The following is a 26691-nucleotide window of genomic DNA, read 5'->3' on the forward strand; positions in this document are numbered from 1 at the left end:
AGCCGGAGTCGACCTCTGAAGAGAAGTGTAAGAGCTTCACAGCAACCTGGCCGCTGCATCTGCCCCAGTCCTCAAGGCCCCGGCTGGGGGCTCAAAGAGCTGTTGTTGGTGCGCGCCAAGCGCTCACATGGAGCTGTATCCAGTCCCTCGTCTCTACTGGTGCTGCCGCCTCCTTTGCTGTCTGGTCCAGTGTCTGGTGCTGCCCTTTCTGACCTTCACGCTGCTGCTGGGGCTGCTGCGGTGTCATCTGAGCGGCCGCTCCCATGAGCCCCTGCGGCTGCCCCCGTGAGTTGTGGCCGGGCTGTCGCTTGCCCGGGCGCCTCGCGCTCCAGGCCCTCATCGCTGGGGCGGCGCCATCTTGAATGAGCAATGTTTTACTTGGAAATTTTGGACACTGTGGACGCCATCCAGGGTGAGATAGTCAGCCTCCCGTGGCCTTAATAACTCATTGTTTTCCCTGTTTTGTTAAATTAACCCCATTATTGTTGTTTCCTGAGCCTGAGTGGTCTTGCAGTTGTGCACATGGGTGAAAACCTGCGGACAGCCCTCTCTTGGGCCCCGCCCTTGGGTGACTGGAGCACGTCTCTAGCCCTGTTTCAATAATGCAATGCTATTTCAATTAAAATTATAATAATAGGGCCTCCCTAGTAGCACAGGGGTTAAAGACACAGTGCTATCAAGCTATAGCCAGCCACTGCTACAGGACTGCTGATCCCTGGCCAGGGAGCTGACCCACATGGCGCAGCAGACCTCTCCTGTCTCAGCGGTGTACTTCAGCACATCTCCCTGTTCTGCTCCCCAACTCTGTCTCTGGTGGATCCTCTCACCCCCCTCCCCTCACCTCTAGCCTATATTCCAGTTTTTGTATGCATAAATAAATCTTTAGGAAAAAATTTTATAATAATAAAAGCATTCATTAATTAACTCTCCTTTCCAAAGACCTATCCTACTCAGGATTGTATGTCAGCTCTGGCTGTAATGCAGCCCAAGGAATATTTCTGGCTTCTTTGGTGTGTTTGCCAAAGTAGTGTTTTTAATATACGTTGTTTTTCCATTTGCAGCTCTAGAGGGAGAATTTCTTCAAATGAAAGTTACTGTGGTTACTGATATGAGCTGATCTTCTTCACAGGTAAGTGCCCCCACACCAGCCAGCACCAAGGCAACTGGCTCTAGGTCAGCCTTCCAGGAATATTTACCTGGAACAGCTACAGGCAGTTACCATCTTAAGGACTAATGATATTAACCAGAAAACTCAATAGAGGAAATAGACTAGACAAGTGAGAAAAAGGAAAAAAACAAAGGATTATTCATGGCCTAAGGGTTTGAAAGCTTGATGGACTCAGGGCCTAAGAAAGAGGAAGAAGTACCTTAAAAGCAAACCATAAATGATGAGTGTGTGCAGAATTTTTTCTTTCCTGCCCCAGTGGTGTGTACCTTAGATACAATGTCTTAGCATAGAGCAGATAGTATAAAACTCTATTCCTTAAAAAAAAAAAAAAAAGTTTTTGTCTGTGGAATTAACTTTTTTCTTATAATCAGTAAAGAATTTTGATATATTGGAACTCTATATTTATGATGATTGCCCTGAATATTTGTTTAAAAAACAAATTCTCAGTTTAGGAACAAAATCAGACATTAAGTAAATGATAAATGGCTAGGCTTCAGTTTTGCTACTTATCTAGATATAACCTGCTTTCTTGTTTGTTAAAAATAACTTGAATCTAAAAGTTGTATCTGGGGCCTCCCTGGTGGCACAGCTGTTTAAGTCTCAGCGCTATCAAGTTATCGCCAGCCACTGTGCCATGAGTTCAATTCCCCACTAGGGAGCTGCCCACATGGTGCAGCAGACTTCTCCTGTCTCACCTGCTGCTCCGCTCAGCAGTGTATTTCAGTTAGTCTGCCTGTTCTGCTCCCCACTCTGTCTCTGGTGTATCCTTTCACCCTCCCAACCTCAGACCTACACCCCAACTCTTATATGTATAAATACATAAATCTTTTAAAAAAATACAAGTTATATCTACTTACAGTAAGAATCAGAATAGAACTTGTTTACCCATTTCTCTTTCTCCTTCCCTTCTGGTAATCTTTATTTTCTTCTTGCATTCTTAGAGTTTAAGAGTTTTGTTTTGTTTGCTCATTTGTCTTATTTCTCTATCTTCCACATATGAATAAAATCATATAGTGATTTGTTTGTTCTTCACTGTCTAACTTATTTCACTTAGTATAATACTCTCTAGGTTCATTCATGCTGTTGCAAACAGCAGGACTTCATCTTTTCTTTAAATAATTGGGTAATATTCCATTGTTATCACAGTTATCGAAAGGATAATTCACAACTTCATTCATTTGCATTAATTTCTTGCAATATGGGTTCTACTTCTGTTATTATTTTCCTTGTTTTCTTTCCCTCTTTGTGTTCTGCCTGTGTGTGTTACTTGATTTGTTCATCAATAGTCAGCATTTACCCCTCTTCTGAGCTTCTGATATGCATTTCCACCTTATTCAAATTAGACAAAACCAAATCTACCATTAAGTCCCACACCTTAATAATTGCTTTCTCTTGCTGCAGTGGAGATAACTGTGAGAAAAGTTTCCAATGAATTCTGAGATACATCTCAAGAAAGAAAGACTCATTTTAAAAAAATCTTGTTTTTTAAAAGATTTATTTATTTATGCATACAAGAGCTGGGGTACAGGCCAGAGATGCAGGGGTTGAGAGGATTCACCAAAGACAGAGTGGGGAACAGACCAGGCAGACTGACTGAAATACACTGCTGAGGGGAGTGGCGGGAGAGACAGGAGAGGTCTGCTGTGCCATGTGGGTTCTCTCTGGCCAGCCAGAGATTGAACTCCTGCTGCAGAGGCTGCGGATAGTGCAGTGCTTAACCCTTTTCGCCACCAGGGAGGCCCTGAAAAAAAATCTTATACCTATCCCTCTATAGTTCAGAACTTAAAAAGAGAGTTGGAAGTTGAGCAAATCCCTAGGAAAGTGGGGGAGGGGAGGGAAGACCAAGAAATGAAAATAGGAGAGAAAAGATGGGGAAGTGTGAGATTAATCCAAGAGTTCGAAAGATCTAAAAGAAGAAAACAGCAGAGGAAACAGGGAGTGACACTTCAACGAGGAGGTACAGTGCCTTCTAGGAGGTGACCCTGGGCTTGGGGCCATGACTGGTCTCTCTCCAATGTCGGGCTTCATGCGCTGCTGGTGGATTACCCAGACCAGTTTGGTCCTTTAGCATATATTAGTTTCTTTTTAGCAATTATCCTTAGAATCAGTTAGAGGCAACACAGAGGCATTAAGCAACCATTGAATCAGAAACCTCACCATTGGATGGGAAAAGAAGTCAAATCTCAGACTAAAATCTGCTAGTAAAGATGTCTTTGACCAAGCAGACACATAAAGTCCTGCCATAACTTGCTTAAATTTGGGAGCAGCCTGTCTCCTCTGCCTCGAAGAGCAGTGTTCATGAACTTGCCTTGAGCAATGTGACATTGTGACATTGCAGCAAAAGCGTTTGTAAAGAACTCAGATAGGGCAGGGGTAGGGGAGCAGCTGGGTGGAATCTTGCATTATGGGCCGATGGATTCAATACTTCAAATTATGCCCCACTTAAGGTACCTTAAAATTCTTGAAGTTTAGTAAATTTATACAGTTATGCAACTATATAAACTATATACTGTACAAAATATTGTATAAAACTAATGAGTTTTGGAATACTCCCATCTACCTAAAATTTTCCCTCATGCTCATCTGTGGTCAATCTCATTCCTATCCATTTACTATCACTATCACTTTGCCTTTTCTAGAAATTGCAGGTAAATAGAATCATTCACAATATGAGTTGTGCCTGGCTTCTTTTACTTGGCGTAATGTATTTGAGGTTGATTCACATTGCTGCCAGCATGAGTAGTTCATTCCTTTGTATTTCTCAGTGGCATTCCACCCATGGAGACACCACAATTTGTTATTTATTCACCAGATTCTGGAACATTTGATTGCTCCCAGTTTGGGGCTATTGTGAGTAATGCTGATATCAACATTAATGTGTAAGTCTTTGTTTAGGCATATGTTTTCATTTTCCTTTGGTCAGTATCTAGGAATAGAATTGCAAGGTCATATGGTAAGTTTATATTTAACTTTTTAAGAAATTTCTAGTGGATATGAAGTGGTATCTCATGATTTTAATTGTATTAACTAATGACTGCTAATATTTAGCATATTTTCATGTGATTATTAGCCATATATGCTTTTTCTTTGGTGAAATGTCTTCTCTAATATTTTGTTAATTTGAAAAATTAATGGCCTTCTACTTATTGAACTATAAAATTCTTTATACTGAAAGCAAGTCTTTTACCAGATATATGATTTTAAATACTTTTCCCAGCCTATGCTATTATCTCATTTTGGGATCTTTCAAAAAGCAAGCATTTTGAATTTTAATGGAATCTGATAGAACCACTTTTTTTCTTATGGATCATGTTTTTATTATCTAAGATCTTTGCCTATCCCAATATTGTAAGGATTTCCCTCTGGTATCATCAAGAAGTTTACTTAACTTAACTCTTATGTTTATTGATAGTTCTAGGATGCACTGTGAGTTAGTTCTTGTGATTAGTGTGTGCTAAGTAAGGGTCTAGAGTTTGACTGTCTTTTTGTATATTCTATTTCTATACCCAATTGTCCAAAACAGAGTTAAAAATATCCTTTCAACATTGAATTGCCTTGGCACCTTGGTCAGTTATCAATTTGCTATAAATGTGTAAGATTTCTGAACTCTCATTATGGTCCATTCATCTATACCTGTCTTTGTGCCAGTACCACCTTGTCTTTGTTATAGGGCAGGGAGAAGGGTACCCCAGAACCCTCAAACCTGCCTGCTCTAAATAGGTTCTGCCATCTGCTGCATCAACACAAAACATATGACCTTTACTGGAAAGGAACTTTAATATAATTAGTGTGCAAAACAGAAAAGACAAAGAATATAGTTTCTAAATCAAATACCCAAAGTTACCCATCCCCTTGGGTGTAAATGTCCAGCCAAACAGGCTTGGCCCAAAGCAGGGCCACAAAGGCCCAAAGCCTGCCACAAGTCTAAGGCACCTTCTGGCGGGGACGTATAGTAAAGGTTCAGAAACAGTCAGACAAGTCTGGGAGGAAAAGAGCAAAATGAAAATCAAGATGAAAGCTGCCATTGTTGACTTCCCCTCAGGTCTCTCACCCACATCTGTTTCAAACAGTCCAGGACCAAAAGGCAAGCACAGTTTCTTCACATGTCTCTCTATTACATGTGCTTCTTCCAGGTCTCCTTTTTGCTCTCCATCCTGCTTCCTTCCTTTCCCAGTCTCCTCTCCAGCTTCTTTTTCTGCCCCCTCAGCTCCACCCTCCTTTTGTGTGGAGCAGGGAACTGAAACCTCCCCTTTTCCTGGGCACCACTCTCTTGCCATCTTGATTAATGTAGCTTTAAGTAAGTTTTTCTTTTTCTTTTTCTTCTGCTAATTAATGATCCAGACAAGGACAATGAGGAAAAGGTAGTGTTACATATTGTGCCAAAGAATGAGGGGGACAGGCCAGTCCATTTGATGCTCTGTATCTGAAGTTGGGTCTCTAGGACTCATAGAAAAGAGTAGAAGGTAGCTATGTGGGCTCACTTTGTTTTTGGACCTTTTCCAGACCCTTTCTGTTCATCAGCTGTCACTGATGAACAGTGACAGTGCACGTGGAAACCAAGATCACAACTAGGACAGCCCCTTCGGATTTCCAGAATAAGTACTATTCAGTTAGAGCTGAGCTACAGCATTTGCACTCACTACTCTCAGATGTACCGCATGTGATTTTCCCCACATACCTTGTGAAGCCACACTTGGGGTGGTTGTAGCCCAGACATTAGAACATGAAGCATATTCTACTGCCACCACAAATTTCCACCAGCCAGCACTGTGAATTGGAGGTGCTCACTGGCAGCTTCTGCTCCCACATGAGAGCGGCTTGGCAGAGCTGTATGGTGAAAGAGCAGAACACACAGCAGAGGTGGTGGCCCTGGGGAGGCCATGCTTGACCATTCCTGCTGGAAGAGAGTGCTCAATGTGGCACCTCAGCTTCTGCTCCCAGGGCAACCATCTGGTCCCTGCGATGCTCATTATAGTAAGTTTGAAACTTGTTCTTTTAAAAGTTATTTTGGCCTTTTTAAGTCTTTTGCATTTCTACATCATTTTAGGGTCAACTTGTCAATTTCTATGCACATACAACAGCACTCCTGTGATTTTGATTAGGGATTGGGATTTGTTAAATCTTTGGTGCAGTTTAGGGGAGCATTGCAATGTTAACAATACAGAGTCTTTTATTCCACAAACATGATACATCTTTACATTTATATAAATCATTTAAATTTTAGCTTTTAAATTTTTTCAATGTCATTTTTTATGTATAGCTATTGCATTTTTTTTGCTAAATTTATTTCTAAGTATTTTATTCTTTTGATGCTGCTATAAATATATTTGCTGTCTGTTGACTGAAAAGAAAGTCTCGATGATAATTAGATAAAGAGTTTATGAGATAATCAAAGTAAGGAATTAAACCCAGAGACAGTCTCACAGATTTGTACTCTGTTGAGAACTTCTTTGGCAATCCCAAATTTGAGTTTAGTTTATACACTTATTATGTAGTAGCATAAATGCAAAAGAAGAAAGGAACAGTGAGTTGTTGATGTCAGAAAAAATAACTCTTAATAGGGGACTTCTGCTTTTACCTATACATTTAGAAGTTTTGATTTATTAGTTAACATCACCATAAAAAATGTCAGTGCTATCTATGCATAGAGGAGAGCAAATGCAGAGGTTTAATCATTTCCCTGACTTCTAAAGAATGCACTGTGGAGATGCAAGTGCTAGGGCTACATTGTTTAAATATTTTTTAGCTAGTTTCTTGATCATTAGTGGAGGGTAAAATGTTGACTTTCCCACAGGCACAGTTTTCTGCAAATTTGCTTCATAGAACAGGGTAGATTGCTCTGACTTTAATCCTATGCAGATGGCTTTGCTCTCTTGCTTGCTAGGCCAAAAGGAGCGGGTAACAGGATGCCCACAATATATTCACCTTTCTTAATTTCATTTTTGGGTTGTTGGTTGCTAGTATGTAGATATGAATTTGATTTTGGAATGCTGGTCTTGTAGCACATGATAATATGCACTCAGTAATTCCAATAGATCTTATAAATTCCTTGGGATTTTCTACAAGATGACAAGATGATGTCATCTATGAATACATAGAATTTTACTTCTTTTCTAATCTGTATGCTTTTATTGTACAATCTGTATGTTTTTACATTATTTTTCTAGCCTTTCTGTACTTACTAGAAGCTCTAGAACAGTGTTACATGGAAGTGGTTTTTTAGCCACTTAATGAAGGAACAGAAGCTGTAGAATCTATATGTGTATATACATATATACCCTATGTATTATATACAGAATATATCATGTACACGTGTGTGTACATATATGTGTACAAATAAATATGTATTGTGAGAAATTTGTTTACAAGATTATAGTCTGAGAGGTCTCATGAGCCACCATCTGTAAGGTGGAGACACAGGGCAACCAGTGGTTTAATTCTAGTCTTGAGTCCAGAGACCTGAGAATCAGGAACTAACAGTGTAAACCCCAGGGCAACAGAGCACCAATATCCCCAGTCAAACAAGTAATCAGGAAAGGAATGAATCCTCCCTCCCTTTGCAAATCCTCAGTGCTTTGATTGATGTTCATCCACATTGGGGAGGGCAATCTACTTTATTGAGTTGAATGATCCAAATGCTAATCTCATCTAGAAACACCCTCATGGACATGTCCCAAAATAATGGTTGCTATGGACACCCTGTGACCCAGTCTGGCATTTGAAATTAACCATCACATATAGTGAATGCCTTTGTCTTTTTCCTGATCTTAGCGGAAAAGCATCAGTCTTTCACACTAAGTGTAGTATTAGCTGTAGGTTTTTTGCAGAAGCTCTTTATCAGGTTGAGGAAGTTTCTGTTTATCCCCAGTGTGGGCTTTTCATCATGGATAAGTATTAGAGTTTATCAGGTGCTTTTTCTGTTTCATTGGGATAATCATGTTTTTGCCTTTATTCAATTAATATAATAATATTGAGTTTTAATATTAATTAATTTAATATTAAGCCATTCTTGCATGCTATGGTGGACCTTACTTATTTATGGTGCATAATTTTTAAAATCTTTTTCTGGGTATGTTTTATTAATATTTTATTAAAGATTTTTACTTCTGTGTTTATGAAGTCACCTTTCTTTTCTTCTGATGCTTTGTCTGACTTCAGTATCAGACTAAAATTGACATCCTAAAATGAACTGGAATTTGTCCCTTCTTCTACTTTCTAAAAGAGTTTGTTTTGCATTGGTGTTATTTCTTTTTTATGTATTTGATAGACAGTATAGACATCTGGGTATAGGCTTCTTTTTGTGCAAAAAAAAAAAAAATTGCTCATTTACATAGTTTGCTTGTTGTAGGTCTATCCATATTTTCTTTTTCTCCTGGAGTGAGATTTTGAAATTTATTACTTTCACAATTTGTCCATTTTGCTAAGAGATGAGATGTTGAATAAATATACACAATGATTTGGTAGATTCTCCTAAAGAAGTGCAGAGTGGAACTTTTAGGAATGATTTCATGTGGATGGTAGGGTTTGGTAGTAGGTGGAACATGGTGAATGTCCCTGCTCTTGGTGGAAGATAAAAATGCTACTTGAACATTGGGGGAAGATAAGGAGAGAGACAGTCATTAGGGAAATGCCAGGTGGAGGGATGTGTGGTCTCATGCTTTAGAAGCAATACCACACATAGCTTTAAGTTTTCTTTTTTGGACTGCATTTTCTTACTGTTATCATCAATTTTTCGTAATTTTTTTTAACTTTTAGTCTACTTTTAGGTGTATTTTGGAGAGCTAGCAAGCAGGAAGGGAGGAAAGTAGTGAAGAGGAAGAAAAAGAAGGATGAGGAGGAGGTTCAAGAGGGATGGGTTGGGGAAGAACACTAATCTACATAAGCAGAAGCAAACAACAGAACCCACAAGATATCTAGAGATGACTTTTGAATTCTGGTTCAACAGTAGTTCATAGTACGGCAGAGGTGACCAGCAATAGCCAGAAACAATCTGTGGAGCTTATGAGCATTCTGCAATGATTTGCAGAGATTACTTTGGGAAGTAAACTCAGTTAAAAAGAAAGAAAAGGAAGAGGAAGAGCAGGCTAACACTTATTTCTGGAATCAAAGGGATCAAGATTCTGTGTCTTTGAATTATGGATAGTTTTTAAAAAGTAGCCTTATTTGATAACCCACATGAACTCAGTGAACACTGAGGACATGTTAGTTAGATAACATTTTCCCAGTAATCATTGTCTGCGTTCCCGAGTACATCAGTGGAATCAGGGTATTAGCTGCTCCTTTCAAATTAAACGCAATCAGCTAAAATCTCATCATAAAAACATTTCTTTCCTCCTCCCCCAAGGTAATACTTGCAGGTTGTAATTGTATTCTAGAGACATTGCTTATTACAAAGAAATAAATGATTAATTAGTAGAATTTCATATAGCAATGGCAGGTAAGCAGAGAAAAATGTTTATTCTTTAGAGTGAAACTTTTGAACTCTTAAAATTGCACAAATAAATGTCGCTATAACTGGCCTGTTTATAAATGAGTACCATCCCGAACCAAGAATGACGGCTAATCAGGAAAGCTAAAAAGAGAATGTAAAGAAGCATTTAAACCCTATTAGCTGTGTACTTAGACAATCTGCTCAGGTCTAATTATTTTACTAATAAATGCCTGTGCATCCAATCCAAAAAGAAAGTGTCAAAGCAGTAGATTAGTAGATTAATTCACAGACCTCAGGAGTGAGGAGGGATTCTTTATTTATTTTTAAAGATTTATTTATTTATGCATACAAGAACTGGGGTACAGATCAGAAATGTGTGTGGGGGGTGGTGTGTGGGGTGAGGATTCATCAGAGAGAGAGTGGGGAACAGAACAGGCAGATCAACTGAAATACACCACTGAGGGGAACAGTAGGAGCGTCATGTGGGTAACTCCTTTTACAGCCAGGGGTCAAACTCATGCTGCAGTGGCTGCAGATAGCTTCAACATTTGTGTCTTAACCCCTTGCGCCACCGCGGAGGCCCAGAGGGAGTATTTATTTATTTATTTATTTATCTTTTTTAAAGATTCACCCATTCATGCATACAAGAGCTGGGGTACAGGCAAGAGGCGCGGGGAGTGAGAGGATTCACCAGAGACAGAGCCGGGAACAAAACAGGCAGACTGACCAAAGTACACTGCTGAGGGGAGCAGTGGGTGATACAGGAGAGGTCTGTCGCACCACGTGGGCTGCTCCCTGGCTGGCCAGGAATCGAATCCGTGCTGCAGTGGCTGCAGACAGCCCGACAGGTTGCATATCAACCCTGGTACCACCAGGGAGGCCCCACAGAGAGATTATTTAAAATGGGGTTTTGTTATTGCTCACCATCCTGCTTGGAGCCTTAGTCATACTGAAACTGACATATGAGAACCTTATGTAAAATTACATGCCAGCATGTGGCTTGATGCCACACTGTGAGGGGGCATCCTACAAGTCAGGGCCATTTAAGCCATGAGAATGCAGAGCCAAGAGAAGGAGTTAGTATGTTAATTCTTCAATTCTTAATCTCTCCATCCTTTCTATTTTTTCTTATCTTCACTCCCATCTCAGCTCAGAACAGGCTCTGTGCTCCAGTGTCTCCTAGTGGGCACATAGAAGGGTGGGAAGCAGAGGTCTGCAGAAGCTTGGAGACCTGGCTTTGTTTTCTAGGGTTTTATCTCAACTGAGGAGATCAGACTTGAGGGGAAGTGGCAAGGTCATGGTGGGGAGGGAAACTGACAGGGGACACCCCTCAGTTTAAGAAGATTGCTCCATGGTCTCAGAGGACCTTCAGGGTGTTGTGCTAGGGTGAGGAGGCCTCAGGGATATGGCTGTGTGCCAGGTAAAAGCAGTAGTCCCTGTGACTCAAGCTATAACACCAAGAAGATTCCTGTGGTTTCAGGGTAGTATGGAAGTAAAGAGTAGGGCCAGGCCTGAATTTACTGACAAGTTAGCTTCTTTGGGACTACAACGAAATTTAATATTTGAAAAGTAGAAAAGAGCTTTCCTATACACATGACTTTGTGAACTGAGGTTTATGTCAATGCATAGGTATATTCTCTAAACACAGACTGAAAGCTTGATGTTTGGGGAGTAGAATGGGTTCCTCACTAGAAAAATTCTTAATAGAGGCAAGGAAAGGAGGTAGCTTACACTCTGACAATTACTTTTAAGGCCACTGACCAGTCACTAGAACAGTTTCCTTTTAGGTTTTTCTACCCTTGGAAAAGGTAGAGGGGCCCAGCTGCCCTGCCTGCCTGGAAGGAAGGCTCCCTAGAGGGAGACTTCTCCTCGGAACTTGCCTGCACCACCTCCTGACTGCTAATATTTAATACGTTTTGTTCTTGATTTTAAACTTTTAAGATGTAAGTTTCAAAATAAAATTAAAAAGATCTTCAGTATTGTCGATAGGGCTTTCCAGCCTCCCTTCTCACTAGAAGATAGTTATATGAGGGTAGAGGGAGGAGGCCTCAGCAGGAAGGGCAATGGAGGTGGACCTACTCCCCCTGTCACCCTGATCTGAAGGGTGTGGGAGTAAGGAAGAGGTCAGACCTTAGCAGAACTTCCAGAATAGTGACTCTGCAGAGGAAGCCCTTGATAGGGGCCTTTTTAGAAAAATCAAGTGATTCATAAAAATCAAATGATCTGTTCCCTATAGAGCAGAGTCCCCTATCAGTGGGAACCAAGGCCAATTCAAGTTAGAGAAAGGTAGCAGTAACCAAGAAAAAGAGTCCATCTTGCCTGGAATAGAAGCATTCCTCCCCACCTCCTCATCAATCACAGAGCAGAAGGAGGCATGTGTGAGAAAGCAGGTAACCCCCACTTCCATTCCCAGTCACTGTGAAGCCTGGGCTGCAAGGACAGGGGTAGAGTGAATATGATACTGAAGTTTTCTAATTATATTCAGTGAAATTGAAAATTTATGCATGAACATGCTAAAATCTAAGAACTGGAATGAGATTATTTTAATGACTGAAAACCTGAGCTAGGCTGAGATATTGCTAAGTTATGCTAACTACTTATAGGTATGGATGGAGGACAAGGGACACACAGTAGGTTGTTCTAGAAAGCACTTAGCTTCAGTTTCTGAAAAAGTTTAAAATTTTGTTTGTAGACCATTGAGTTGAGATTGGTTATTCAAAATGACTGTTTACAAATATTTTAATTACTTTTTTGTCCTTGGTATGCTTTTTTCCACTGGGCTATTCTCTTTAGATTGATTAATTTGGAGTTCTTTATACACTAAAGAAATTCATACTTGATCACAATTGGTGAAATATTTTTCCCAGTTCTTTATTTGTGTTGTACTTTTACATGAATTTTTTCTATAGTATTTTTTTACATAATTCTTTTGTCATTCTTTTCTTTTTTTTAAAGATTTATTTATTTATACAAGAACGGGGGTACAGGCCAGAGATGCAGGAGGGTGAGAGAATTCACCAGAGACAGAGTGGGGAACAGAACAGGCAGACGGACTGAAGACACTGCTGAGGGGAGCAGCGGGTGAGACAGGGGAGGTCTGCTGTGCCATGTGGGTTGCTTCCTGGCCGGCCAGGCATCTAACTGGCGCTGCAGAGGCTGCGGACAGATTCACAGTGCTGTGCTCAACTGCTGTGCCACGGGGAGACCCCTGTTTTGTCATTATTTTCTTTTGTGGATTCTGAGGTTTGTATCTTGTTAAGAAGATTATTCCTCACTGTAAAATAATAGCACAAAAAATAATTCTTGATTTCCTCTAGTATTTTCTTTTCATATTTATAAATGTCATTTTGAAACTTGTGACCTAGCTATTAAGAAATCATTCACTGTTAATTTAAGAACAATGGCTCTCTTGTAACTTCTTCTTCCTGCTCTTTTTATTTGGGTATTTTTTTTTTCACTGACATTAAGGTCCTGACTTCCTGTGGCTCATGGACTGTCTGAAACTATGATCATTGAGTTAATTGCACTTATTTCTCACTTTGCCACATATATACACTGATTTCTACTCTACACAGGTACCCTTGTCACAGTTGCCCTGAATTTCTGTTCAAAAAGCAGCTTGGGGCCTCTCTGGTGGCGCAGGGGTTAAGACACAGTGCGATCAAGCTATAGCCAGCCACTGCAACATGAGTTTAATCCCCGGCCAGGGAGCTAACACACATGGTGCAGCAGACCTCACCTGTCTTACTGCTGCTCCCCTTAGCAGAGTATTTCAGTAGATATGTCTGTTCTGCTCCCTGCTCTGTCTCTGGTGATTCCTCTTATCCCCTGCACCTCTAGCCTACACCCCAAAGCCCAAGGTATCCTTATCATTCCTGCTAGAGAGGGTTTGATATTAGGAACCCAGTCAATTCCTAAAATTTGAGATCAACAGCAGCCTCAGTGGATGACTCTTTCTCATATTTCTTGGCCTTATACTTGAGTTATATTTTCAATGTCATTGGGAAGACAGTGTAATACCTTTACATTCCACTTTCCAGAATTTCCATCACTGAGTGGGTGGGGATTATATTGTTGAAAGTGAATAGTAGTACTGTTCACTTATAAGGTAAATGGAATTAATATTAACTTAAGTGCAGAACATTATGTCTTTCATCAAAGTATTCCTCTTAGTTGCCAACATGATCCACCTGTCTCAGGATTTCTGTGTGGGTTAAAGAATAATGTTCTGAAGTTCTACATAACCTTCCTTAAGAAAGACTCAAAAGCCATATTATGGTTAGTGTTTCTCCTAAAGCATATTTTTCTATTATGAATTCACTAATTCACTCAACAAATCTTCATTGAGCATCTATACCTTAGTTGGCTTCTATTGCTATAACAATTTATTTATTTCATATTGAAATTGAGAGACTGGAAACCTGAGATTTGGGTATCAGAGTGATTGGTTATGGTGAGGGCCTGCTTCCTGGTTCATAGACAGCTGTCTTCTTGTTTCTTCACAGGCCAGAAGCTCTCTGGGGTCATTTTATAGCACTGATATCATTCATAAAACATCTACTCTCATGACCTAATTACCTCCCCAATTTTCTAATACCATTTTATTCATCATTGGGGCCTCACCATGTGAAGTTGGGGGCTAGAGGATACAAATGTTTAGTTCAGTGCCACCTAATATACAACCTGGAACTGAGAATAATGTATGGAACAAAATTAAATACCAGCTTTCATGGAGTATATATTCTCATGGAGAAGATAGACCCAAATAAATAATAAACTCACAGACCAGTTAATATTTACCATAAAATGAGGTGCTATGAAAGTAAAATAGCAGAGTAAGGGGAGAAGAATAACAAGGATCAGACCAGCAGGGAAGACCTCTTTGAGGAGACAATATTGGAACAAGGACTTGAATCAACTGGTGGAATAATATGACATCTGAAGGCAAAGCATTCCAGGAAGAGGGAACAGCAGGTTCAGAGGGTTTACAGTAGGAATATACTTGGCATATTTAAGAAACAGCAAGCTGAGGGAAGTGTGAAGGGTAGAGTAGAGATGCAGTTAGAGCCACTTATGAAGAGTCAACAAGCACTGACTACTTTTGAGTAAAAGACTGTAACCTGACTTACTTTTTAAAGCCTTATTCTCGCTGCAATGTGAAGAATTTTTTTATAGTAGAAGAGGAATGGTGGTAAGGCATATTCTTAGTCTGGGTTCTCCATCGAAACAGAATCAATAGAATTTATTTTTTATAAGAATCTGCTCACTGGGTTATGGATACTGAAAAGTATCAAAATCTGAGGTGGAAAGCTGTAGACCCCACATCCCATGTCTGGAGTCAGAAGGCCAATGTCCCAGCTTGAAGACAGGTAGGCAGAGAGCTCAAATTCTCCCTTTTTGTACTATTTAAGACTTAATTGGATTGAAAGAGATCTATTCACATTGTGGGTGGTGGTGGAAATCTGTGATACTCAGTTTACTGGTTCTGTGAAAGGATAACAACTTTGGGGCATGAAAAGGCGGCCACAGAAGTTTGGAGTCATGGTTATGTCTTTTTTTTTTTCCTGATCCCTCGTTTGGTTTCCCTTTGTTCCTCCTATAAGTGAAACCATCCGCTATTTTTCTCTTCTGACTTACTTCACTGAGCACAATCCCTTCCAGCTCCATCCATGTGGCTGCAAGTGGCATGAGTTTATCTTTTTTAATTACTGAATAGTATTCCATCGTGTATATATACCACATCTTCTTGATTCAGTCATCTGTTTTGGGGCATTTAGGTTGTTGCCATATCTTAGCTATTGTAAATAGTGCTACAATACGCATAGGAGTGCAGGGTTTGTTTTTTTTTTTTTTCGAATTAATGTTTTTGTGACCTTTGGGTACATTCCTAAGAGTGGAATTGGTGAGTAATATGGTAGCTTCATTTTTAGTAGTTTGAAGAACCTCCTCACAGATTTCCATAGTGGCTGGACCAGTTTACAGTCCCACTAGCAGTCTAGGAGAGTTCCTTTTCTCCACATGCTGGCCAGCAGTTTGTTGTTGCCAGTTTTTTAGTATGTGCCATTCTCACTGGTGTGAGGTGGTATCTCTTTGTGGTTTTGATTTGCATTTCTCTAATTGTAAGTCATGTTGGACATTTTTTCATATACCTGTTGACCATTTGCATTTCCTCTTTGGAGAAGTGTCTTTTTAGCTCTTCTGAACAGTTTTTGACTGGATTATTTGCTTTGTTTTTGTTGAGTTGTGTGAGCTCTTTGTAGATCTTTGAAATCAGTCCCTTATCAGTTGTAGGGAGTGCAAATATTTTCTCTAATCAGTAGGGTGTCTCTTTGTTTTGATAATTGTCTCCTTTGCTGTTCAGAAGCTTTTTGGATTGATATAGTCCCAGCTGTTTTATCTTTCCCTTCATTTTCTTTTCTGCTGGAGATGAGTCCTGAAAGATGTTTCTGAGGTATATGTCATGGAGTGTTTTGCCTATGTTTTCTTCTATATATTTTATAGTTTCAGGTTTTATGTTCAAGTCATTTATCCATTTTGATAAATGGTTTTTGTGCATGGTGTGACATAATAGTTTAGTTTCATTCTTTTGCAATTACACCTGAGAGGAGAATGAATAACGATGTAAAAAATGTTTAAGTTAAAAATAAAAAATTAAGAAGTTTTGAGTTGGCTATACAATGTCACTCTAAAATGGTAACTCTGTGAATCACACTGTGAGTTTTGCCTACTACTATTCCAAGCCCGCAAGCTGCTGCCCAGTTGGAAGAAAAACACCCACACAGCCACCAAAAACAAATATAGGGCATTCTTTAAGATAACATTCTATCCCCTAGTTCTTGCATTTCTCACATGTAGACCACATCTATTTATAGAGATAACAATTCCCTGAATGTAAATAATGCATTCTGTTCATTCATACATGGATGTTAGCAAATTACTGTATACCTCCTTCTGAAATGAACAAATACTTTGTTATAGTAACATGATTTTTTTTTTTCCTATGGCCTACTTGTCACAAAGGTATATAAACTGGAAACTATGGGGTGGGGTGGGGGTAATAGCTATGTTAGTGTGTTTTTCTGGGTTAGTCCTACTTCTTTTTTTTCCCCTTGGTTGAGGTAACAGTTTCTAATATTGTATATGATTTAATGATATAGGATCACACCTTTCAGCTTTATGTTTCCCTAGCCATAATTCTAGACTCTGAAAAAAGAAAAAGTTCCTTTTTTCCTTAGAGTGGTGATTATTATTTTTTAAGTCCATATATTCATCTATGAGCACTCTGCAGATACCCAGAAAAATGTGTAATCAAATAGCTGGGTACTCCATGGCCCAGCCAATTTGACACATAAAATTAACCATTTCACAAAAAGGCTAGTTAAGAGGCAACTGCCCAGAACTGGTAAGAGATGATATGTGATAGCAGCTTGGATCAGGAATGTGGCACTGGGCTTGGCGAAAGGTGATTCGATTATCGATGCATTTTGAAGGTTTGCTATATTGGGGTAAGAGGAGTTGAGAATGACATTGAGGATTTGGACATATGAACATATGGGGCTAAGAAAGAGGTGGGTAGAGGGGGAGAAATCATTACTGGAAACTGAATTCAATATTTTTATTTAGAAGTGATAGCATTGAGATGCCTATTAAACATCTCAGTGGAGATGTCAGGAAGATATATAAGACTGGAGGATCAAGAACAGAGCTAGAGATAAAAATTTAGTATGTTAAGAGTATATACGGTGGCACAGCGGTTGAGCGCTGGGTTGCGAAGCTGCCCGCAGCCTCTGCAGCACCGGTTGGATCCCCGGCTGCTCGCTGGCCACCGGAGGAGGGTCCCATATGGCGCGCAGACCTCTCCTGCCGCCCGCTGCTCCCCTCAGCAGTGTACTTCTTCATTCTACCTGTTCTGCTCTCTGCTCTGGCTCTGGTGAATTCTCTCACCCTCCCGCGCTTCTGACTGTACCCAGTGCTTGCATAAATAAATAAATAAATAAATAAATAAATAAATAAATCTTTTAAAAAAAAAAAAGAGTATATAAAGTCAGGGATTGGTTGGTTGAAACTCCCAGGGATGAGATGAGAAAATGAGGCCTGAGGCCAAAATCCCTCCATTGTTAGATTGAGAAGAGAGATTAAGGAGACTAAGAAGAAAGAGCCAGTATTGGAGAAGGAAACCAAGATAGGACTTTCTGAAAGCCAAAGGAAAATTAGGGAGTTAAGCAGGGGGAGAGATGAGGTGTTTGAAAGACTTCCAAGAGACTAAGTTAAATGAGCTGGATTTTGGTTTTCTGCTGGATTTGGCTCCTACCTGCATGTTTCTTTCCACTTGATAGACTCAGATTGATCCCTTGTGGCAACTTGAGCCGACCCTCCCTCCCTAGTCCAGGGAATTACTAGTTGAAGATGTTTTCTTTTTTGCTTGTTTTCAGAATTCCCATTTTATTCAGGGTTGGTAATGTGTCAGTCACCTTTGAAGCTAGGAATAATCATAAGGCACAGGTCTGATCAATGAAGAATAAACAGAAGGCATTGGCTAGGTATTTCATTGAAAGTGGACACTCAGCAGGCATGAATGTCTGTTTCTCTTAGTTCCTCTTTTTCTGCCTGAAGTATGGATATGACGGCTGGAAGTCTTGTAGCCATCCTGACAGCCAAAGGACCGTGGACATGCTGAAAGAAGGTGGACAGCAAAGCTGGAAGGGGCCTGCCTTGTCTATGACATCATGAAGCCTCTGTGCCAATCTTGGGCTGTTTATCCAGTGATTTTTTTTTTTTTATTTTGGTGGGGGGGGGGAAATCTCTTTTAGTTAACTGTCTTGTAATTATTTTTTCATAGGTTCCAAACTGAACCTATTCCTAAGTAAGAGAGTAATTATGCAGTCTTACCATGGCGCTCTCTGTGAAAGCAGCACCTACCATCCTACACAATGGGAGCAATGTGGACCTGGAGGCACAGTCACAGTTCTAGGACATTCTCTGCTAGTCTTATACAGTGCTGTACTTGGAGTGAAATCTCTTGGGCAATTTTCAAACTTTACCTTCTTTTTCTGTAACATAGGTATCTAGGATAAGTCAATCTCTGAATTTCCTTTATGAACTTACCACGTTTCTTGAGAATTTTTTTTTTCTTATCAGTGAATTGTTCTAGTTATGCCATTTGAAGGAAATATAAATGCAATACATCTCTGAGATTAATTATACCAAGGTTACAGGAGAGAATCTATGGGCTACATGGAAAATAAACTCTTCTGCAGCTTTAGCAACTAAAGTGGAAAGCTACATGCCCATTAGTGGCTTGAAAACTAAGTTCAGTAAAGCAAGAAAACCAAGTGCAAAAAGATCAGGGGTACGTAAAAACTAGGCTTTATTTTTTTTTAAAGATTTATTTATTTATGCATATGAGAACTGGGGTACAGGCGAGAGGTGCAGGGGGTGAGAGGATTTACCAGAGACAGAGGGAGGAGCAGAACAGGCAGATTGAAATACACTGCTGAGGGGAGCAGCGGGCGAGGCAGGAGAGGTCTGCTGTGCCATGTGGGTTCTCTCTCTGGCTGGGATCGAATTGGTATTGCAGTGGCTGTGGATAGCTTCATAGTGCTGAGACTTAGCCCCTTGCGCCACCAGCGAGGCCTAGCTTTATTCATTTAAAGGCTTAGATTTACAAAAAACAAACAACCAAAAAAAGAAACTGTGTCCAGGGCTGGACAATTTGTAAAGGACTTCAGTAGTAACTGTTACAGATGATAGCTGAACAATCAGGAAGGATCTGGAGTATGGTTCATACAGGTCAACCTCTGTGGAAACTCTTACTGGTTCCAGACTGATGCTTTTTCAGGTCAATGGGTAAACCCACCCTAAGGAGTGGGAGTGAGAGCAGAGAGAGAGAAGAGGGTGAGGCAAAGGAGAAATGAGTATCCTGAAGAGCTGGAGGGAGAACAGTGTTAACCTCTTGAAGGGAATGATTTTCAAGTTGTTATCTACAAACACTGATAGTTGTACCTAAAATGCCACCATAGAATGTGCTGGTTCCAAGTGGTGTCCATCTGGGGAGGAGTTTTATTTCCTGTTGGAAATTTTCCAAAGTTATTTATTTATTTATTTATTTATTTTTAACTTTTTAGAAATTTTTTTAATTTAAATTTTATTTTTATATTCCCCATACAAATACAATCCCCTTATTTTGACCCCAATCCCTTCTTTCCCCACCCCACAGCCCCCCATAGAGTGTCTCTGGTTCATAGTTCTTTGTTGATTTTGATATTTTCTTTCTTATAGTTATTCTTTTTCCTGGTCCCTTATTTAAGTTTTCTAGATTCCTGCTATGAGTGAGACCATCCAGTATTTTTCTTTTTCTTTCTGGCTTATTTCGCTGAGCATGATCCCTTCCAGCTCCATCCATGTTGCTGCAAATTGCATGTGTTTATCTTTTTTGAATGCTGAGTAATATTCCATGGTGTATATGTACCACATCTTCTAGATCCAGTCATCTATTTTTGGGCATTTGGGTTGTTTCCAAAACTTAGCTATTGTAAATAGTGCTGCTATAAACATAGGCATGCAGGTGCTCTTTGGAATTGATGTTTCTGTGTCCTTTGGGTAAATAATCCAGTCAAAAAATGGGCAAAAGAGCTAAAAAGAAACTTCTCTGAAGAGGAAATGCAAATGGCCAACAGGCATATGAAAAAATGTTCAACATCACTTGTAATCAGGGAAATGCAAATCAAAACTACCATGAGATACCATCTTACACCAGTGAGAATGGCACGTATTAAAAAAACTAGCAACAACAAATGTTGGGGAGGTTGTGGAGAAGAAGGAACTCTCCTGCACTGTTGGTGGGAGTGCAAACTGGTCCAACCACTATGGAGAGCTGTGTGGAGATTTCTTGACCTACTAAATATAGAGCTTCCATATGATCCTGCAATTCCACCCCTAGGTATTTACCCAAAGGACACAAAGTAATTTAACAGGTAGAGGAAGAAACAGCCTAGGCAGAAATGTTTAATTCAAATGTCAATGTTGACTCAGGACAGATTACAGTCTTTATCATATTCCATCTTCATAATCGCATTGTAAGGCATGTTAGGTGAGTTTGGGATAAATTACAATACAGAAACTATAGTCTTAAAGTTGATTGACAACTTGGTGGGAGGAGTTATGTAGCTTTAGTCTTTGTAACGCGTTGGTGCTGGGCTAAGTTGTTCTTCCATTCACCATTTGCTTAAATGGTGATTTTTGCTTTTAAATGATGATTTTGTACCTTATCGGGCTTATTCCTGTTGTGAGGAGTGGTAGTCTCTTAGGACTTTCTAGAGCTGGCAATGGGGAGTCACATTTTTCTGTTTAAGTGTCAACTAGGTTCTGCAGCCTCTGGATGAGGCAGCACAGTGAATACTTTGTTGTATTTCATGGCCAGGACAGCTTTTCCTGTTACCTTGACCAGAGCTATATTACCTTTGGGAAAAGAAGACTTAAGTGTCTTTAGCTGAAAGGCAGATTCTGATGCTAATGAAAGGATTTCAGAGAATTTGATGTCAATTATACCTCAAAAAAAAAAAAAAAAGAAAAGAAAAAATGTGACAAGCAGAGGCACACCTCGGGGATATTATAGGTTTGGTTTCATACCATGGCACTGAAGCAAATATCACAGTAAAGCAAGCTCCACAGGTTTTTTTGGTTTGTTTCTCAGTGCATGTAAAAGTTAGGTTTACACTATACGGTAGTCTATTAAATATTCAATAGTATTGTGTCTTAAAAAATAATGTAATACTTTAATTAAAAAATACTTTGCTAAAAAATGCGAACCATCATCTGAGCCTTTGGTATCATAATCTTTATGCTGCTGGAGGTTCTTGCCTCTGTGTTGATGGCAGCTTACTTCTCAGGGAGGTGGTTGCTGAGGATGGGGTGGCTGTAGCAGTCTTTTAAAATAAGACAATGAAGTGGCCCCACTGATTGACTCTTCTTTACAAAAATTTCTCTGTATTGTGTGATGCTGTTCGATAGCATTTTATCTGCAGAACTTCTTTCAAAATTGGAATCAATTCTCTCATCCTGCTATTGCTCTTTCAACTAATTCTATGCAATAGTTTAAATCCTTTGCTGACATGTTAGCATTTTTTACAGCACCTGCACCAGGAGTAGATTCCATCTCAAGAAACCACTTTTTGTTGTTTTATTGAGATAATGTTACCTCATGATACTGTGTATGTGTGATTTGGAGGTATAGGTTCACACTTAAGGTGTATGTTACCGCACCATACCCACCACCAAATCACCCATAATCCTCGCCCACAGTCCGTCGGACCCTGTCCCCCCCTTTACACCTCACTACACCCTCCTCTTCAGGTAGCCTCAACTCTTCAGTCAAGTTTCTAGGGTTTGATTTTATCTGTTCCTTTGTTTTGTTTCTTTATCTTCTACTTATGACTAAAGCCCACTTATTACATGTCTTTCTCACTTTGAGTTATTTTTCTAAGCATAATCCCCTCCAGTTTATCCATGTTGTTGCAAATGGCAAGATTTTGAGGGGTTGTTTTTTTTTTTTTTTTAGCTGAGTTATATTCTATTGTGTATATATACACCACATCTTAATCCACTCATCTGTCATTGGGCACTTAGGTTGTTTTCACAACTTAGCTATTATAAATAGTGCTGCAGTGAACATAAGAGTGCATATACCCCTTCAAATTAGTATTCTTCAGGTAGAGTAAAATATCTGGATCATATTAGTAGATCTAATTTTAATATCTAGAGAAACCTCTATACAATTTTTATAGGGATTGGACCAGTCTACATTCCCATCAACAATGTAAAGTGGAAGAATCCACTTTCTTTGCTCATCCATCAGAAGCAACTCATCATTTGTTCAAGTTCTGTCATGAACAAATCAATAATCAATCAGGTGCCACTAATTCTAGTTCTCTTGCTATTTCCTCCAAATCTGCTGATACTTTCTATATTGAAGTCTGGAACCATTCAAAGTCATCCATTTGGGTTGGATTCTTCCAAACTCCTGTTTATGTTGATATTTTGATCTCCTATGAATCATGGATGTTTTTAGTGGCATTTAGATGGAAAATCCTTTCCAAAAGGTTTTCAGTAGACTTTGTCCTGATCCATCACAGGAATCACTATCAATGGCAGCTATAGCATTACTAAATATATTTTTAAATAATAAATTTGAAAGTTGAAGATACACCTGTAGGATGGATGTTTTGTTAGAAGACAAAAAATCAACACATCCTCATATACATCTTCATCAGAGCTCTTGGGTGACCTTGCCAAAGTTGCATTGTCAATAAGCAGTAATATTTTGAAAGGAATCTTTTTTTTTGAACAGTAGATCTCAACAGTGTCGTAAACAGATGTACTATTATCCAGGCTTTATTGTTCCACTTATAGAGCAGAGGCAGAGTAGATTTAGTGTAATTTTTCAGCACCCCAGGTTTATCTGAGTGGTAACTGAGCATTGGCTTCAACTTAAATCACCAGATTTGTTAGTGCCTAATAGGAGAGTCAGCAACTCCTTTGAAGCTTTGAAAACAGTATTGACTTCTCTCCACCTACGGGAGTCTTATTTGGTGTCCTCTTCTACTATGAGACTGTTTCATCTAAACTGAAAATCTCTTGTTAACTATGGTCACCTTCATCAGTTTTCCTAGATCTTCTGGAAAACTTGCTTCAGCTTCTACAACAGCATTTGTTGCTTCACCTTGCACTTTTATTTTACTGCAACGATTTCTTAAACGTTATTAACTAAACTCTGCTAACTTCAAACTTTCTTTTGCAGCTTCATTACCTTTCTGGCTCTCAAAGAATTGAATAGGATTAGGGTTTGGCTTAAGGGAACATTGTGCCTGGTTTGATCTTCTACCCAGACCATTGAAATGTCAGTCATATCAGTCATAAGGCTGTTGGGCTTTCTTAACATTCCTGTGTTCATTGGAGTAGCACTTTCAATTTCCTTCAACATCTTTTCCTTTGTATTTGCAAGGTGGCTACCTGTTGACTCAAGAACCCATCTGGTTTGGGGCATGTCTTCCTTACCAAACTTAATCATTTCCTGCTTTTGATTTCAAGTAAGAGATATGGGCTCCTCCTTTCACTTGAACCAGTGGCCTTTATAGGGTTATCAATTGGCCTAATTTCAATATTGTTGTTAGTCAGGGATTATGAAGGCTGGAAAAAACAGAGAGATGGGCAACCGCCAGTCTGTGGAGCAGCTTGAACACGCACATCCTTTATCCATTAAGTTTTCAGACTTCTATGAGGGCAGTTTGTGTCATCCCCAAACAATTACAATAGTAACAGCAAAGATCATTGCAGGAAAGTGAGGTAGGAATTTGGTGAAGTGCGTATTTAAAATCTCTTCAATTTCAACTCAACTTTATTTATTTATTTATTTATTTAAAGATTTATTTATTTATGCATACTAGAGCTGGGGTACATGCCAGAGATGCCAGGGGGGTGAGAGGATTCACCAGAGACTGAGTGGGCAGCAGAACAGGCAGACCGTCTGAAATACACTGCTGAGGGGAGCAGCGGGTGAGACAGAAGAGGTCTGCTGCGCCATGGGGTTGTTTCCTGGCCAGCCGGGGAATTGAACTTATGCTGTGGAGGCTGTGGATTGCTTCATAGTGCCGTGCTTAACGCCTTGCGCCACCATGGAGGCCCTCAACTCAACTTTAAAAGACACTTTATTAATAGTCCACAAGCAATTTTGCAATTGCTGCTGCTGTCTGACTTGTATTTAAAATATATTTCCTATATGACTTGTGCAAGAAAAATTAGAAGCTGGGTTTCTGTTATGATAATTGTTCTGTAAAGAGTCAACCAACCCCTCAGGTCTAACTCATAGCTATTTTGTCCTCTGGATCCCTGTAATCCAGGATGACCCAGAGCCAGACAGACCAGAAGTTACTGTTTCTTCATTATCAGACTGTGAGGCTTTACTAAATCCCATCATGGAGAGCACCCTGAGTCTGGGCCAGAACTGTACCAGCCTTTGGGAATAAGGTGTTCATTGCCCTCTTTTCCAGAATCTGGAGTGACAACCTGGGACAGTTAAGGCAATAAGAACACATTTCTTACAGATGGAATAATTGGCTTTGATTAATTACTGTATAATGAGCTGTGGGCTAGCCAGATTAGCTAAAGTAACTAGTTAGATGACTGAGCAAATCATTTCATCTCTAAGATCCTGAGTTCTGGCATTTGTAAAATGAAGGCCTTAAACTCAGTAATAACCAGCAAATGATAAACTGCCATAAAAATTTAGGATAAGGAACGTGACCTTCATACAAACTAGGATGTGAGTGTTATGAAAGTTCTGGGTCTGTTTCATCTACATTCCCTAAGTAGATTGAGTAAGGTCAATTTTGTAGTTATAAATAAAGATGTTTAATTGATAGCAAACTTTTGTGTTGCCTAAATAATGGGTTGTATGTATGTTTGGATTATTCTTTTTTTAAGTCATAATAGAATTTTGGTATTGGAGGGAAAAGTTCAAAGTATGAGAAAGTCAGTTAGGTAGTACCGGACATTCCCCAGCAGACATTTTTTGAAATATTATTGTAATTTATTTTCTGTGCTCATGTGGTTTTACACTTACTCCTCTAGCCTCAATGGGGGTAGTATGCCTTTTACTTAATATCCTTGATAGGTTCTTAGAAATATGACTTTCAATGATGTATAATGAAATCAGGTCCTCCAATAATTTTATTTGTTCAAAGCTCAACCTCGGTGGGGACTGTTTCTTCTCTCAACATTGTAATGAAATGGTATTGAGCCAAATAATGTTATCTGGGACCAACTATAGTCTAAATATGGTCAGCATTCAGTGAAAATTTAATTATTCACTGAATCTAAGATGTCAGGATTTTAGAAAAAGGACAGTGCTATTTGTGTCAACTTGTCCCTCTGATTAAATGTCACTTTTATCTTTCTAGCTAATCAGTCCATAAACTAGACTTGGTGCACATTGAGTCTTCCCCCTGAGAAAAGTCAGTAGCTGAAAATGAGATCCAGGGCGATCATATTAGAAGGGTGTCATGTATTCTCTATTAGGCGGTTAAATGTCCAGGTACCGCCCACATTTTGCCTCTGAATTTGTTCTTATTGTCTCAGTATTTCAAGGGCAGAATCAAAACATTTATTGTCAATTCCCCACTATGTTCTCACAGGTAACTGTGACATACTATTTTAATTGAGGTCCTCCAGAGAAACAGAGCTAAAAGAATGAGTGCCTGTGTGTTGAGAGAGAGAGAGGTAGGATGGGGAGATGGGGTTGAAGAGATGGAGAGAGAGAGATAGAGATGAAGGAATTGACTCACTGATAGTGGGAACTGATGGCAAAATCTACAGGTTAAGCCTGCCAGCTGGAGACCAAGGAAAGAGTTGTAGTTGTCCGGAGGCAAATTCCTTCTTGTTTTAAATTGTGTTCATTCCCTCCATAACTCTTATAGACCAGTGGTCTGGATAGGCAAGGTTTTTCAACTCCCAAGGAGCTACTGTCTGAGAAGAGAAGAACATACAAACTATTGCCAGTAGAAGACATTAAAGTTTAATAAGTAAATTAGCATATTGGTAGTACTTGCATATACAAGTCCTTTGTTTTCTCTATGTGGAAGAACACATGTCCTCATTGTATAAAGGTTAGAAACTTGATTTCCCCTGGAGCTGAGGCTAAGCGCATGTGACCTAAGAAAGTTTGTAAACTAATCATCCCTCTCTGTCTCCCCAGCACACACTCAGCTAAATAAATTTAGTCTCCCAGTAAAACTTGTTGCCTAAGGAGATTGCTTCAAAGGCAGTGTCTCTTCACAGTTTCTCTTCTTGCAACTTTACATTTCAGTCCCAACTATATATAAAATAAGTTTAAGGGTTTTTTTTTTTTCCTTTTTTGTTGTGTAATGTACACACAATATAAAATTTAGTGTCTTGACCACTTTCAAGTGTATACTTCAGGGGTGTTAAATATATTCCTATTGTCATTGCAGCCATCACCACCAGCCATCCCATAACTCTTCCCTCCTTGTAAACTTTAAATTCTATACCTATAAAAGCATGGCACCCATCTGTGAACCCC

The 26691-nt window shown here is 39.5% G+C and overlaps 1 long non-coding RNA gene across 2 annotated transcripts in view; it reads left to right on the forward strand.

Annotated features, from left to right (window-relative positions):
• Window positions 1-325: 325 nt before the first annotated feature.
• LOC119242655 (uncharacterized) overlaps window positions 326-26691 on the forward strand; it is a 191430-nt gene continuing 165064 nt past the window's right edge. For both annotated transcript variants that reach the window (XR_005124536.2, XR_008550719.1), the window contains exons 1-2: window positions 326-412; window positions 1062-1129. This is a non-coding gene — a long non-coding RNA (uncharacterized LOC119242655). The remainder of the gene's footprint in view (window positions 413-1061; window positions 1130-26691) is intronic.

The sequence above is a fragment of the Talpa occidentalis genome, unplaced genomic scaffold (genome assembly GCF_014898055.3).
Source record: "Talpa occidentalis isolate TD23 unplaced genomic scaffold, MPIMG_talOcc4v2.1, whole genome shotgun sequence".
NCBI lineage: Eukaryota > Metazoa > Chordata > Mammalia > Eulipotyphla > Talpidae > Talpa > Talpa occidentalis.